This window comes from Agelaius tricolor, unplaced genomic scaffold (genome assembly GCF_023055355.1).
Source record: "Agelaius tricolor isolate 1412-34295 unplaced genomic scaffold, bAgeTri1.0.p SCAF_14, whole genome shotgun sequence".
Lineage (NCBI taxonomy): Eukaryota > Metazoa > Chordata > Aves > Passeriformes > Icteridae > Agelaius > Agelaius tricolor.
In genome coordinates, this window is record NW_027269274.1 from 3255590 (window position 1) to 3269094 (window position 13505).

The 13505-nt window shown below is 46.0% G+C and overlaps 1 long non-coding RNA gene across 1 annotated transcript; it reads right to left on the minus strand.

The window, feature by feature from the left end:
* Positions 1-997: 997 nt before the first annotated feature.
* On the minus strand, positions 998-12860 carry LOC139595751 (uncharacterized). Its single transcript, XR_011681116.1, has 5 exons — positions 12711-12860; positions 11329-11408; positions 9782-9915; positions 6471-8722; positions 998-6178 (listed from the first exon to the last, which is right to left on the minus strand). It is a non-coding gene; the product is annotated as an uncharacterized lncRNA (long non-coding RNA).
* Between the last annotated feature and the right edge of the window lie 645 nt (positions 12861-13505).

Sequence of the window (13505 nt, forward strand, 5' to 3'; positions counted from 1 at the left end):
CTTGGTTCAGCTGCCAAACTGCCACGAAATGGGAAAGAAATTTTGGGGCCCAACCACTAAAATTGATGGTTTTGCAGCAAGCCTGCAGTACCTCAGCCAGAGAATCAAGTGATTCATGGCATGACAGCATTTCAGTAATCACAACTCTTTTGAAAATAAAACTCTAGTTAATCAGGGTGGTCTTGTTTCCCTTAAATACATTAAAAAGTCATTACCTCAAGTGCCATTACATCAATACAGCACTTTTTAAAGGGACAGCATCACACAAGGCTGAAGGCTTTTCAGATGCTGCTGTTCCAGCCTTCTGTCATCTCCACAATGGCCCAATTCTTTCAGTCAACAGCTAGAAACATTAAACTTCTATTTTCTCTGCTCAGAGCTCCTTGCTGCCCTTTACTGGCACAGCCTCTTGTTGAGCTTGGGAAGGAAATCAGACCTCTCATACATATCAGCACTTTTTCTCCCCTGGGTCTAAGTTTAAAGCAGACATGTTTCAGAAATATTAATTTACATGAGATATTTTAAGCGCAGCATAGGAGTTTTCCCAGAGTTTGCCTTCTCATGCTTCAAGCTTCATTAATCAACTCAGCCCTGCCAAAATACATTGTAGGAAGATGTCTGCAGCCTCTGGTCTGAGGTATAATCATAGCTCAGGGTGGAATAGTTACAAGCCAATGTCTCCACTTTAACCAGGACACAAGAACCCAAACCTCCTGGCAGCTGCACAGTGCTGCTGTTAACTCCTCCACACTGGCAGGATTCTCAGGCTCAAAAGGGAGCAAAGCAAGAGAAGAGCAGCACAGAAAGTGGGGAGAGTCAGAGTCAGCAGCTTGAAATGCAAGGAAAAGGGCAGACCTAGAAGAGTGGGAGAACTCTGGAACAAAAACCAAACCATTGCTTGCACAGGAGCTACCAGAGAGGCAGCCTGGCTCATGAAGGAAGGGGAAAGCTCCTCTCCACCTTTAAAAGCTTTCTCTAACTTCTTACCACGTTTCAGGTGCTGCTTTTGAGGGAGCTCAGCCAAAGAGCAAACTGTGCTGAGCACATCCCTCCCCCTGCCCTGGCAGGAAAGGGCTCCCACCCTGAGGAGCTGCGTGACAAATATGCTGCCATGGGGAGGGAATAAAAGAATAACAACAACAAAAGCCTGGAAAGCCCTGAAGATCAGCAATATTCCAGCCAGAATGAGAGCTGCCACTGCTCTGTTCTCACAGAGAGCTGGAAACACCAGCCAGGAACCCTCTCCAAACCTCTCCCAGTTTCTCTAGAGCCCTGAGTCCCACAGAGTGTCCTGGCTTGACTGTATGATGCTTTTATCCCCAATCATCTTGTTCTGTTTATGCTGAATAATAAGTTTTGCACCTTTTTGCAGAGAGTGAAGGGGGTAGGATGAAGTGTGCAGTTTGTTTTCAGACACTGCACTCGCTCCTCCACATTCCTGCTCCTGCACTGTGTTGTCTGCGGACGGACAGACAGGGGGACAGAGCTCTCCTTTGCTTTTAGTTAGTTTAGCTAGCTGAGGCAAAGTTCCCTGGACTGGGTTTTTGGTTTTTTTCCCTTTTCTTTGCCCTGTTTAAACCTGCTCTGGGCTGAACACCCAGGGGAGCACCGGCAGCTCCACCTGTGGCCCACCAGGCCAGGCCAGGCCTGCGACATTTCCAGCACCAAGAGCCTGAGTGAGCTGAGCTGCAACCCAGGGAGAGACTTTCTCAGTTTGTCATCTCTTTGGGAGCAGCAAGAGGTTTTATTGATTAATATTGTTTATGTTTTATTGTTTAATAAACAGGGGTTTTTTCCACTTTTTTCGAAGGAGGTATTTTTCTCCCGGACCGGTTGCGGGGAGGAGCCGATTGAATCTGCTTTCCTAGAGGAGCCCTTTTGGGGCTTCTCTCCAAAATTTGCCCTGAACCAGGACACAGTGACACTCACAAACCCACCTGCTCTCATGGGGATGCTACCCACACCAGACACTGCCCTTCCTGCAGCCCAGCTCCTCCTCTGCTGGCCTGGGAGCACCTGGGCTCACATCACCTGGAAAGCTCAGTCCCAGGCTTAAAACAGACACAGCTGTCTCCTCCTGAGCTGGACACAGCTAACAAGAACAATTCTGGTGCTGTTCCATGTGGGAAAGGTTCCTTCTCATTTGCCTTCTGTGCTCACATAGATGTTGTCCCCAGAAATGGCATCACAGGCTTTTGCTGTGTAGGACTCCCTTTGTTTCTGCTGCAGCAGCAGGATCCCAGCTCCACACTCAATTCTTAAGTGACAGAATAACTTATGTGGTCATGCAAAAGCACAGAAAAGTCTAAAAGTATCTGAAGTAAATCTACCCTTCTCCTGGACCAGCCCTTTCCACTTCCATCCCCATCCACCTGCATAAGATGAGGTACTGCTAGGAAGCTGACCAGCATATTTTTACAGAAATTAGATTTTAAAATGCTTTCTGATTTTATTTAGTGTTCAAATTCTCCAGTTCAGCTCAGCACAGAGAGGAAATTATTCCTGCTTTCCCCAGAGAAAAATGGTAGCTTATATTGCACAGAAAAGGTATTTCCCCCTCAAAAAATGCCTTGGCTTAAGACCAACCACAGCAGATCTCAGGCCTGTACCAATAAGAGATTCTCAGCACTAAACTCAGGAATTTCCCCCTTTAAAAACCTCTGAACAGGAAAGAGTTCCTATTAGTATTACTCCTAGAACTGAGAGACCTTCAGGTACCAAATCCTGCAGTGATTCAGTCACTCTGTGCTAAAAGAGCAATTTCATACTTTTTGTGGCATTTTAACACTGATCACTAAGCTTCTCTCTCACTCCCAGATGCACAAAAATTTATTCTATGCAACCAGAATCAAAGCTGGGTTTCCAGAAGAAGAATTAGCACTTGTAGCACTTAGAGGGCTTTTTTTTCTCTTAAAACAAAGACAGAGCTGATGTCACACCACATCTTGTACTCACCCAGCCAGGAGGACAAGAACAACACCAGCATCCAGGGGAAAAGGAAGTTCTTCCATACAGGAGGCAGAAATAAATATTAAACTTTCAGAGCACTCTCCAGCAGGACACAGAAACCTCTGAGCAGCTCAGCCCAGAGGAGCCCCACGTCCTGCCCAGCCAGTTTTTCATTATTCCCTGCAGCTGTGGAGTTCCTCATCATCCCCCTGTGCCCACCTGGGCCCCATCTCACCCTGGCTTTTCTGGCTTTTTCAGCCTCCAGGGAGAGTCCTTTGTTCACAGCCGTCGATCCCAGATGTCCCATTGTCACAATCCATCCTTACAAATGGGGTTCGTGATGGTTCGTGGATTTCATCTCAGGGTGCAAAAAACCAGCACGGCACAGGGGATTTGCAGTGATAATCAAAACAAATGCACCTTTATTGAATGACCACAGCAAAATGCAATAGAGAGATTGTGGGAACCCAGAACATCCCTCTGGCTGTCCAGGATGGCCAGGACCCCTGCCAGGGAGCTCAGAAGCCCAAAACTCTGTGGTGGTGATTATGACCCATGGAGCAAATTACCAACCTTATATGAAGATCAGCAAGCCACAACAGTTTAGGTAGAATAATAGTGGAGTTATCATGGGGTGGAAAAGTAGATTTTAGGGTTTCTGGAATGGGGGTTCAGGAGGCAAGATGGAGGGAACTGGGCATGTCCAGCCTTTCTCCTTCTTCTTCTTGGCCTCTATCTTCTGCTGTGATGTTGGCACTTTTGGATTGGTTTTGAGTAGAAGCTCACTGTCTAACATAGGTGCTAGGTATTGGAAAGTAATTGTAAATATTGTACATGTAGTTTTTAGTATAAAAAGATAACACTGCCCTAGGGGCAGGCAGAGTGCCTGGAACTGCCCTGCTGGATGGACCTCAGCAGGGCAGGAGAAAATTTTTTATAGATAAGATACAATAAACAACCTTGAGACTGACAAATGAAGAGCCCTGACTCCTTCTTCCAGCACCGGCCTGGAAAAAGAGACTTTCTAACTTTGCTTGGGGTCACTCTGACCAGCTAGAGACCCCAACAAGAGATCAAGGGAGAGAAAAATATAGACAAAGAGAGAGAAAAGAGAGAGAGAGAGACAGAGGGGGATATAGCTACCAAACGAAGTCCTTTGGTCCAGTCCAGTCGAGGATCTGCCTGTTATGTTGGGGAGATCTCAGAGGCACAGTTCATCTGGACCCCAATTATACTCTTTTTCAGTGGGAGAAGGGGGAATGGATTTTCTTTGGGGAAAGAAAGGTGTTTGGAAAGGGTACACACAGTCCTTGTTCAGCAGTGAGGGTGAGCCATTGTTTTTGTGGTCCACTGCCTGCACCTGCCACATCCATCTCACTTTGGTCAGCTTGCCTCCCCCACACACCTCCTCCAGGCTGGGGGTCTCAGTGCCAGTCCTTGGAAGGAGCAGAGGGGCCTTCTCACATGGGGGTTTCATGTCTCAATCTTTGATGGAGAGGCTTCCTACATCTCAGTCTGTCTGTCACAGTGGTTGCAAATGAGTGAGAGGAGTCTTCTGCAGGGGACCACCCAGAACTCAGGAGAAGTCCAGCCAGGCCGAGAGATGGGACAGCTTCCAGGGCTGTTGTTGCAAAAAGGGCACGGTGCCCCTTCTTCTTCTCATTGGGCTCAGTGTAGGATACAGCAAACACCTGTGAAAACAGCAGCTTAGCAATGCTCTCAGATCTCAAGGCCTTGTTGGCATGTGACTGTCTCCTTCAGAGCCAGAGATTCTAGACAGGGGGGGTCTTCTCTTCAGTGGTCCCCAAATGACAATCGTGAGGTAGATGAGGGATATTTCAGACAGACTCTCACGCCCGTGCTCTCAGCAGCAGCAACAGGGATGCTCTCAGCAGCAAGAACGTGGCCCAAGGCACTGTGAACCATGAGAGCAGCAGGGATGTGGCCCAAGGCACTGTGAACCATGAGAGCAGCAGGGCTCTGTGAACCATGAGAGCAGCAGGGAACATAGCCCAAGGCAGAATGAACTATGAGAGCAGCAGGGAACATGGTCCAAGGCAGAATGAACCATGAGAGCAGCAGGGAACATGGCCCAAGGCAGAATGAACCATGAGAGCAGCAGGGATGTGGCCAAGGCACTGTGAACCATGAGAGCAGCAGGGATGTGGCCCAAGGCAGAATGAACCATGAGAGCAGCAGGGATGTGGCCAAGGCACTGTGAACCATGAGAGCAGCAGGGATGTGACCCAGGCAGAATGAACCATGAGAGCAGCAGGGATGTGGCCCAGGCAGAATGAACCATGAGAGCAGCAGGGATGTGGCCAAGGCACTGTGAACCATGAGAGCAGCAGGGAACATGGTCCAAGGCAGAATGAACCATGAGAGCAGCAGGGAACATGGTCCAAGGCAGAATGAACCATGAGAGCAGCAGGGATGTGGCCCAAGGCACTGTGAACCATGAGAGCAGCAGGGATGTGGCCCAAGGCACTGTGAACCATGAGAGCAGCAGGGATGTGGCCAAGGCAGAATGAACCATGAGAGCAGCAGGGATGTGGCCAAGGCACTGTGAACCATGAGAGCAGCAGGGATGTGGCCCAAGGCACTGTGAACCATGAGAGCTGCAGGGCACAGCCATGGCAGGCAGCGAGCTGGCTCCTGCAGCCAGCAGGGATCCAATCAAGGGACATTCCATGAAATTACAGGGCTTCTCTCCCCTCTCTACTCAGGCACAGAGGGTAACCAGCTTCCTGGGAAATCAGCAGGATGATATGGCTTGTAGTCCCCAGATTGCTGCAAATTTATCCGTGCCAACATCATCCTGAGAGCATCACAGGATGTGGCAGAAAATCATGGATGGATCAGGCTGGAAGTGTGAAAATGATGGATAATGAGGCAGGCTAAAGTTCCTGTCTTTCAAAGAGATTGAAAGCAGGCAAGGATGAGCTCTGTAACATAACCACCCATCTGAAAATGAGGATGCAGATACACCTATATACACAGACACTTTTTCACCAGTAAGATCTGCTGAGCTCTGCCTGAAGCCAAGAATTATCCTAAGGTGACTCCAACAGGATGTGTGGCCAACATGCTGCAGCAGCACAACTCCTGAGGCCATGGCACAGACTGGAAAGTCCTCCAGAGAAATTTTCACCTGTGAAATGCAATTCCTGATGCCCTTTATGCTGGAGAAATCATGTTCTGCTGGCTCTGATTGGCTGGCAGGCAGGAGCTGAATTAAAAGAAAAAGAAGCAGGATAAATCCATGTTATCAAAAAAGCTCACTGCACCCCAGTCCCAGGATTTTATTTATTTATTTATTTATTATTTATTATTTATTTGGCTGCTCAAATATTCCAGAATCTCTTGGTATCACTGGCATAATTTTGTGTAGCAATTAAAAAGCTTTAGGACAAGGTAAGAGCTGCCAGCAGTTGAGGGGCCAAGCTTTAAAGCACCAGTTTTAAGTGGAAGTGATACATGAATTACAAGCCACAAGGAAATCTTTTCATCATAATACTGACCAAGAGGCTCCCTTCATGTACTTCATGCTGCTACACAGAGTCAGCTGTTTCACAGTTAAATATTTCCCATTATTTCATCAATCTCAGTTTTTTTGCTTTTACAATATGCTTTTAAAAAACTGAATTGCCCCCAAGCCAGCAGGATAAGAGAAATGTTCCTGAAAATGTAAAATAAAAGGAGAAAATCCATTACTTGAAATCCCATTCCTTATTTAACTAAAATATTTTTAACTGATTCTCATACTTACCATGAAATTAGATGTCCTGCAATTTATACACAGCTTTAAATTAAAAAAACCAAACAAGCATAGGCTGTATTTGTGCTACCAGACAATATTTGGTGCAAATAATTGAAAACTTGGCCACCTCTAAGACAATGAGAGATCTGGGCATAGCCTCACTGGTGTCCTCAGTAGATTTATTCCAGACTTTCAGGTGCACATGGCAGGAGGTTTCACAGATGCAGCTGGGAGTGTAGTGGCACTTTACTCCATGTCCTTGTAGATCAAGCACATAAATGCAGATTTAAAGAACTAATTCATAAAATTTCAGAGGGGTTATCAAAATTCAAATTTTTTTTTTTTGGTTGACTTTGGAGGGAGTGGATATATGAGAGGAAGGCTGAACATTTCTGGGGCTTTTTTCCCTTTTCCTAAAAAGAAAAGAAAACTTTTTGTAAAAGATAAATAATCAGTTAAAGCTTTCTTTAATGGAAAAAAGAAAAAAACAAACCTTTTTCTTCAAAAGACATGCCAATAGGGAAATTTTGTTCAAGCTGTATTTTTGATTCCACTGCACAGCTTTGGGTTTTGCTGTATCCTGCTTGCCTCAGTTATTTGCTAATGTAAGCAGAGCAAATTATCTGCTATCATCGAGCTGCAGCTATTAGGCTGCAGTTAATAATTTACTGCTCAACTCGTCTCCGTTCTGAGCATGCAAATCATTAATTGATTACAGGTTTGCTGTAGTCATCTGAGCAAATGAGTGCTCCTGCCATTCACTGCTGCCTCCTTCCCCACCTGGGTGTCTGTCAGCCCTGCTGGGGGATGCCAAGCTCACATTTCAGTGCTGTGCTCTCTGGGGAGGGATGGAGCCCCAAGGGCAGCAGAGCAGCCCCACCAGGGCCCTGGGGCTGCCCAGGGGGGAGATGCTGATTTTTGGGATGTGTGATCATCCCTGGGCTGGGGCACTTTGGGGAGATGCTGTGGAAAAGGTGCAGCACAGCCTGAAGCTGCTGTGCAGGACCAAGGGGACTGTCAGAAATGAGAATGAATCCCAGCCCAGGGAGGAGCTGGAGCTGCTCAGAGAGCCCAGAGGAGGCTCCAGGATGATGCCAGGGATGGAGCAGCTCTGCTGGGAGGAAAGGCTGGCACAGCTGGGATTGTTCACCTGCACAGGAGAAGCTTTGGGCTGAGCTCAGGGTGGCCTTGCAGGGCCTGAAGGAGCTGCAGGAAAGATGGAGAGAGACAATTGACAGGGGATGGAGTGATGGGATACAAGGAATGGCTTCAAACTGCCACAAAGCAAGTTTAGAATAAATATTAGGAAGAAATTCCTCCCTGTGAGGATGCCCAGAGCAACTATGAGTGCCCCTGGATCCCTGGAAATGTCCAAGGCCAGGCTGGACATTGGGGCTGGAGCAGCCTGGGACAGTGGGAGGTGTCCCTGCCATGGCAGGGGGTTTGGAACTAGGTGATCTTTAAAAGGTCATATAAAATAAATCTGTTTGTATAAAAAACCAACCAAACAAAAAACCAAACCAAAACAAAAGCTTTATTGCTGGTGGAGGAAAAACCAGGAAAAAGAAAATATTGGTAAGACACAGTTCCACCCTGAAGATTTGGAAGGAAATGGAGAAGCAGTAGATGCCTCCTCTGGCAAGGTCCAGATGAGGTTTTAAGAGTCAAATCTACAGCAGCTTCACCCCTATTTCCACCAGGCTCTGAGAATGTGTTCCTAATAATTTCCTGCTATCTGCTAAAATAACAGCTGCTTAGGTCATGGTAAAAAGCCAGATTATCTGCTGTGTTTATTCTGTAGAAGCTCTGGTTTTAATCTTGTTAGAAATCATCTGATGGTTTTACCTTTAGCTTTAAAAAGATCTGCTTCCAGGTGCCTGCCTTGGAGTGAGTGTGCCAGAGGAGGTGAGGCAGGAAAAGCCTGGCTCATTTCAGAGCTGGGCTGGCAGGACAGCACCAACACATCCCAGCCAACAGCATTTGCATTCTGTTCTCAAATCATAAATCAGCCACCTAAAAAGGATGACCAGAAAACAGAAGACTTTTTTATTTATTTGCTTGTTTGTTTTGAAATAATGAACCTGGTTATTTTTCTGTCTTGTTATGTTTTTTCAAGACATCTTCAGTGTTTTCCCTTCCACTCTGAAGTTTACAAAAACAAATTTTTCCCTTACTGAGCCTCATGTAATATCTTCCTCTGAGAAACAGAGACTTTAGGAATACTGTGGCAAGGCTCAGACATCCAAAAGTTATTCGAATTATTAATTCCCCCTGGATTCAAAGTGTGTGAAGGCCTAAATATGTTTGAGAGCTGGGGGCCAAATATGTGATTCACTAAAAACATGCACCCATTTTCAAAACTGTCAGTGAGCTGCTCTTCTTCCCAGCTCTCCTTGGTACTTGCTGCAGCTCCCAAACCTCAATTTAAAGTAGTAATGTATCATCTTTTCTTTTTTCTTTTTTTTTTTTTTTTCAGAATGCTCTTTACCTCTGCCAAGAAGAAAAGAGGTTGTTCTTTATGCTGGTTTTTATCCCACCTCCCTGATTTTAGGAAGGATAAGAGATGGGGAGAAAGAAAAGCTCACATCTGTGCAGAGGCACATCTGTAGCCAGCCCTCCTGTACTCAATGCTCTGATTTGGCTGTGGGGAAGAAGCAGGTCTTGATTGCACAGAGCTTTGAAGTTTCCTGGTGATTGGAACATGTGCTGAGAGTGCCACCACCACGTTTATATGGAAAGCTGATTATCTATTGAAGGGAAGTCTGTTTATATGTTTACTTCCACTTGTGTTAATACACAGGGAAAGGAGAGGGGAATTAGCATCTGAAAATGCCAGATGTGAGTAACAGCTCTCAAAGTGAGATAGGGCTGGGCTCAGATCAAAGGGCTCTGCTGATTTGGAGTAAGTCTCACACTGTCTCCTCTGTCTAGGAGTTACTTTAGGCCCTGGTGGTTAAAAGATTTATTGGGAACCACAAAAGCACATCTGAGTTTCTCATTTTACAGACTTTACCTTCCTATTACACGGTTGCAGGATAGCACCAAAAGAACAACATCAATTCCCTCTGGTACCTTTCAGGCCATGTTCAAAGACGTGGAGCCTTTGGCAGAGAAGATTTATGCACCAAGGTGATACTCTAACAAATTATGTCCAGCCATCTGAAAGTCATCATTTCTGTGCACATGCTTGCATTTTAAAAGGAAATCTACAAGAGGATCAAAAACAAGATTAAACCACATCTGTTTGGGTTTAAACTACATTGTCTGCAGAGTTCAAAGTTGTTTCCTTTCGTCTAAAAAACTCACCCAGCTGTTTTTTATCTTAAATTCCTGCCACTATCAAAGTGTTTTCATTGGCCAACCGATGTTATTTCTAGAAGTTGAGCTAGTTAGGAATGGAGCTAAGTAAGAAAATATGCTTTATTCATCAAAGGTCTACCCTCTGTGACTCGGCTTGGCACACTGAGCAAATTAATAGAGAGGTTTCATCAGGTTCTAATGGGAACAGGGTATCTACTGTGTGTCATCATGCCATAAATTAGGTCCTCAATCTTTTCACTCAGAGTAATTGACTACAACTGACACTGATAAGGAAAACACGAGGCAGAACGAATGGGAAGAGGCACAAATCAAGCAATAAATAAATAAATACAGCACAAATTCAATACATGGCCAAGAGGAATGTTTTGAAAACCCCCATCAATCAATGAACATCCTGCACAAAGGCAGGTGTTAAAAAAGCAGGGCTTGTTCAGCTACCCCTGACAAAGGTAACCCCCATGGGCACGTGTAGGTGTGAATATAAACACACACAGGACACCACACCACAAACTCCTGGTGCTCAGTGCTGAACAAAGAGAATAAAAAGTCTTACTCCAGCACTGTGGCATCGTTTTGTGTTAAAATATGAAAGGAACATGAGCTTAAACCAAAAGGGTGTGACAGGATGGCCTCATGCTGAGCAATGAATATCGCTGTTTTAGAAGCCCTCTGCCTCCTTGAGTCATCTCAAGGAGTGTGTGAAGGTCTCTTTCATACACCAGAGCCTGTTTCACCCTTGTGGGAACTGGCTGAAGCCTCTGATAAAATCACAGAATGGTTTGGCTAGGAAGGGACCTTAAAGACCATCCAGTTCCACATGGGGAGGGACAATGAACTCGTGAACTGGGCCTCATCCCAACTCCTGAAGGCAAAGTTCCCTGCATCCTAAGGCCAGTCTGGACTCACAAAACAACAGCAAAAGGCTTATCTTGGCCCAGCAGTTCTCAGAGCTGTTCTCTAACCCCTCCCAGCACACCCAGAGTGGGGAGGGAGCTGGCACTGATCATCCTTGAGCCAGGAGCCCAGGGCAGGAGGAGCTCACAAAGCTGGGGCTGTTCAGGTGAGCAGAAGGGTCTGCCATGGGCACTTGTGGGTCCCCCTCTGGATTCTGGCCCCCAAATCCCAGGACTTTTCCTTCCTTGGTCCATACTGCCCTGCTCTTTCTGAATTCAAGAATACAACTTCCTTTTGTGATGCAGCAAATGGGAAAGCTGAGCAGTTGGGCAGCCCACAGCTGGCCCAGTAATGTCACCATGTTTTCAATAAGTTCATTATCCATTAGTCCCAGATTGATATACCTGATATCCCTCGGGGTGCAGATCATTCCTGCCATGGCCCAGCAGCTGGCAGCTCATGCCACAGCTCTGTGACTGTGTCCCTGTAATGTTTAGAAAGAACATGTGGGGCTGGCTTTGTCACCAACTGCGTGTACACACTGTGTGCTCCACAGTCAAATGTAATTTTACACATTTCCAATTTACATTTAACGTTGGGTGGGATAAACCAGTAAATCATTTGCCCTGGGAAGAAGAACAATAGCAGCTAATTTATGCAGCTAATCAGAAGCACATTATTTTTGTTGTGTTTGTTTTCACTGGAGTCTTGAGCTTGAAAATGTTTTGGGTGGTCTTTGTTGTGAATTCACTCCCCTTCTCTTTCCAAAATCTAGTGTTTCAGAGTAACCCCTATTTGTCTTATCTCTTCCACACACATGGAAAAAGCCAGTGATTCAATCTCCTGACATATGTTTAGAGACTGCTCATAGAAGGCTGGCTCTGTGTACAGCTCAGGAAGAAAACCTATAACTGGATTCTCCAAAGGGGGAAAGTTCAAGAATGGAAATAAATCAAGATGAACAGCAAAAAGAAAATACACTGTCAATTTATTCAAACACCTTCTGGCATACAGCAAGAAAAATAGCCCCAGTGCCCTCATCACAATTTAATGCAATTCTCTTTTTCCAGGTCAGGGTAATACATGCTCCAACCACCATCAGAAAATTAAATACAAAGCTGGCCAGAAACAGGATTCATACAGCTCCAAGGGAATGTCTTCAACAATTCCCAAGTGCCTTAGAAATTAAGTCAAATTTTCAAAGTCCCAAAGCAACATTTAGGCCCTATTTCAGTGCTTAAGTCTCATGCCTTTAAATATCTATTTGCATTTGGCTTAGGCCAGCAAGTGCCTTGGGCTGTAGCTACACAAACATCTTAAATTTTTTATAGGAATACTGTGCCTCTCCACAGCAGCTCATCTGATGAGCAACAGGAACGAGGCCTAGGAAATGCAATGCAGCAAAACCCAATAATTTCAAAAATATGCTGCCTCTGTCCATGAGTGATGGTCCAGAGCCCTGGATGGGAGGTGAGCTGAGGAGCCAGCAAAATCCTGGCAGATTTTGAGCCAGCAAAATCCTGGCTCTGCCCACTGCACGTGGCAGCTCCTTCAGTTCTAGTGCAGGGTGTTCTGTCCCCTTCCCACACCCAGAGCCCCTTCATCATTTCAGAGATGGATGGGTGTGGGCTGGGGGGTCTGAGATTTGGGGATGAATAACAGCAGTAAGGGCCTTCCAAGGGATTTGAATTTCAATTCCTGGAGGAGCTGGAGGGCAGCCCTTGGAGGGTGGTTGGGCAGAACTGTGCTCAAATATTGTGGTGTGTTCCCTGCTAACTGCACTTACTGGGAAGAGGAGGAGGCTTGCTCAGCAAAGCAGATTACAGCAGTCTGCACCTTCACTGAGCCCTTCAAAATTCCACCTGAAGAGAAATGTTTGGCTTAGGGGGAAAATAAATTAAAAACAAGTAAGTCTGGTGTAAATAGGGAATAATTATTCCTAAGGACTGTGTGCACCTGAGTCTCATAAGCATCCTCAGAGACCTGGAACTTCCTGGGAGCTTTTCAGAGCACTGAGGGCAGGAGAAAGAGATGCAGGCTCCAGCAGGGATGCTCTCTGTGGTGGTTTGACACTCTCCCAGTCACCAGTTCCCCTGTGACACAGCCAAACAGAACATTCAGATATTCAGAGTGAACAGACAGCCACAATGAACAGACCCCTCCAGCTGCAGACAAACAGGATTTCTGAGGTCACTGCCCACTGGGGAGAGACCAGAGCACCCCCTGTGCTTGGGCAATTCATGGCAGAGAAACCATCGAAAAACCAGCTTAGAACAAACAGTTCATCCTCTTGCTGCCACAGTCCTCCCAACACACCCACAGAGTCATTAAGTGCCTATTTCTGAGCATCAGAACACCAGACAATATGAGAAATTCAGCCCTGACCAGATTACAGCCTTGGCATCACGCTGGTTTCACTAATATTGCTTCATGCAGTGCAAACTTTGCAGGCTGTATTTATGGGAAGGCACTGGAGCCAGGCTTTGCAGGGTGGGGAAGTGGAGCTGAGCCCTTTTGGAACTACAAGGGTGAGCCATTGGTTGTTTTTTTAAAACTCAAAGGCAAGAGCATCTCTTCAGCT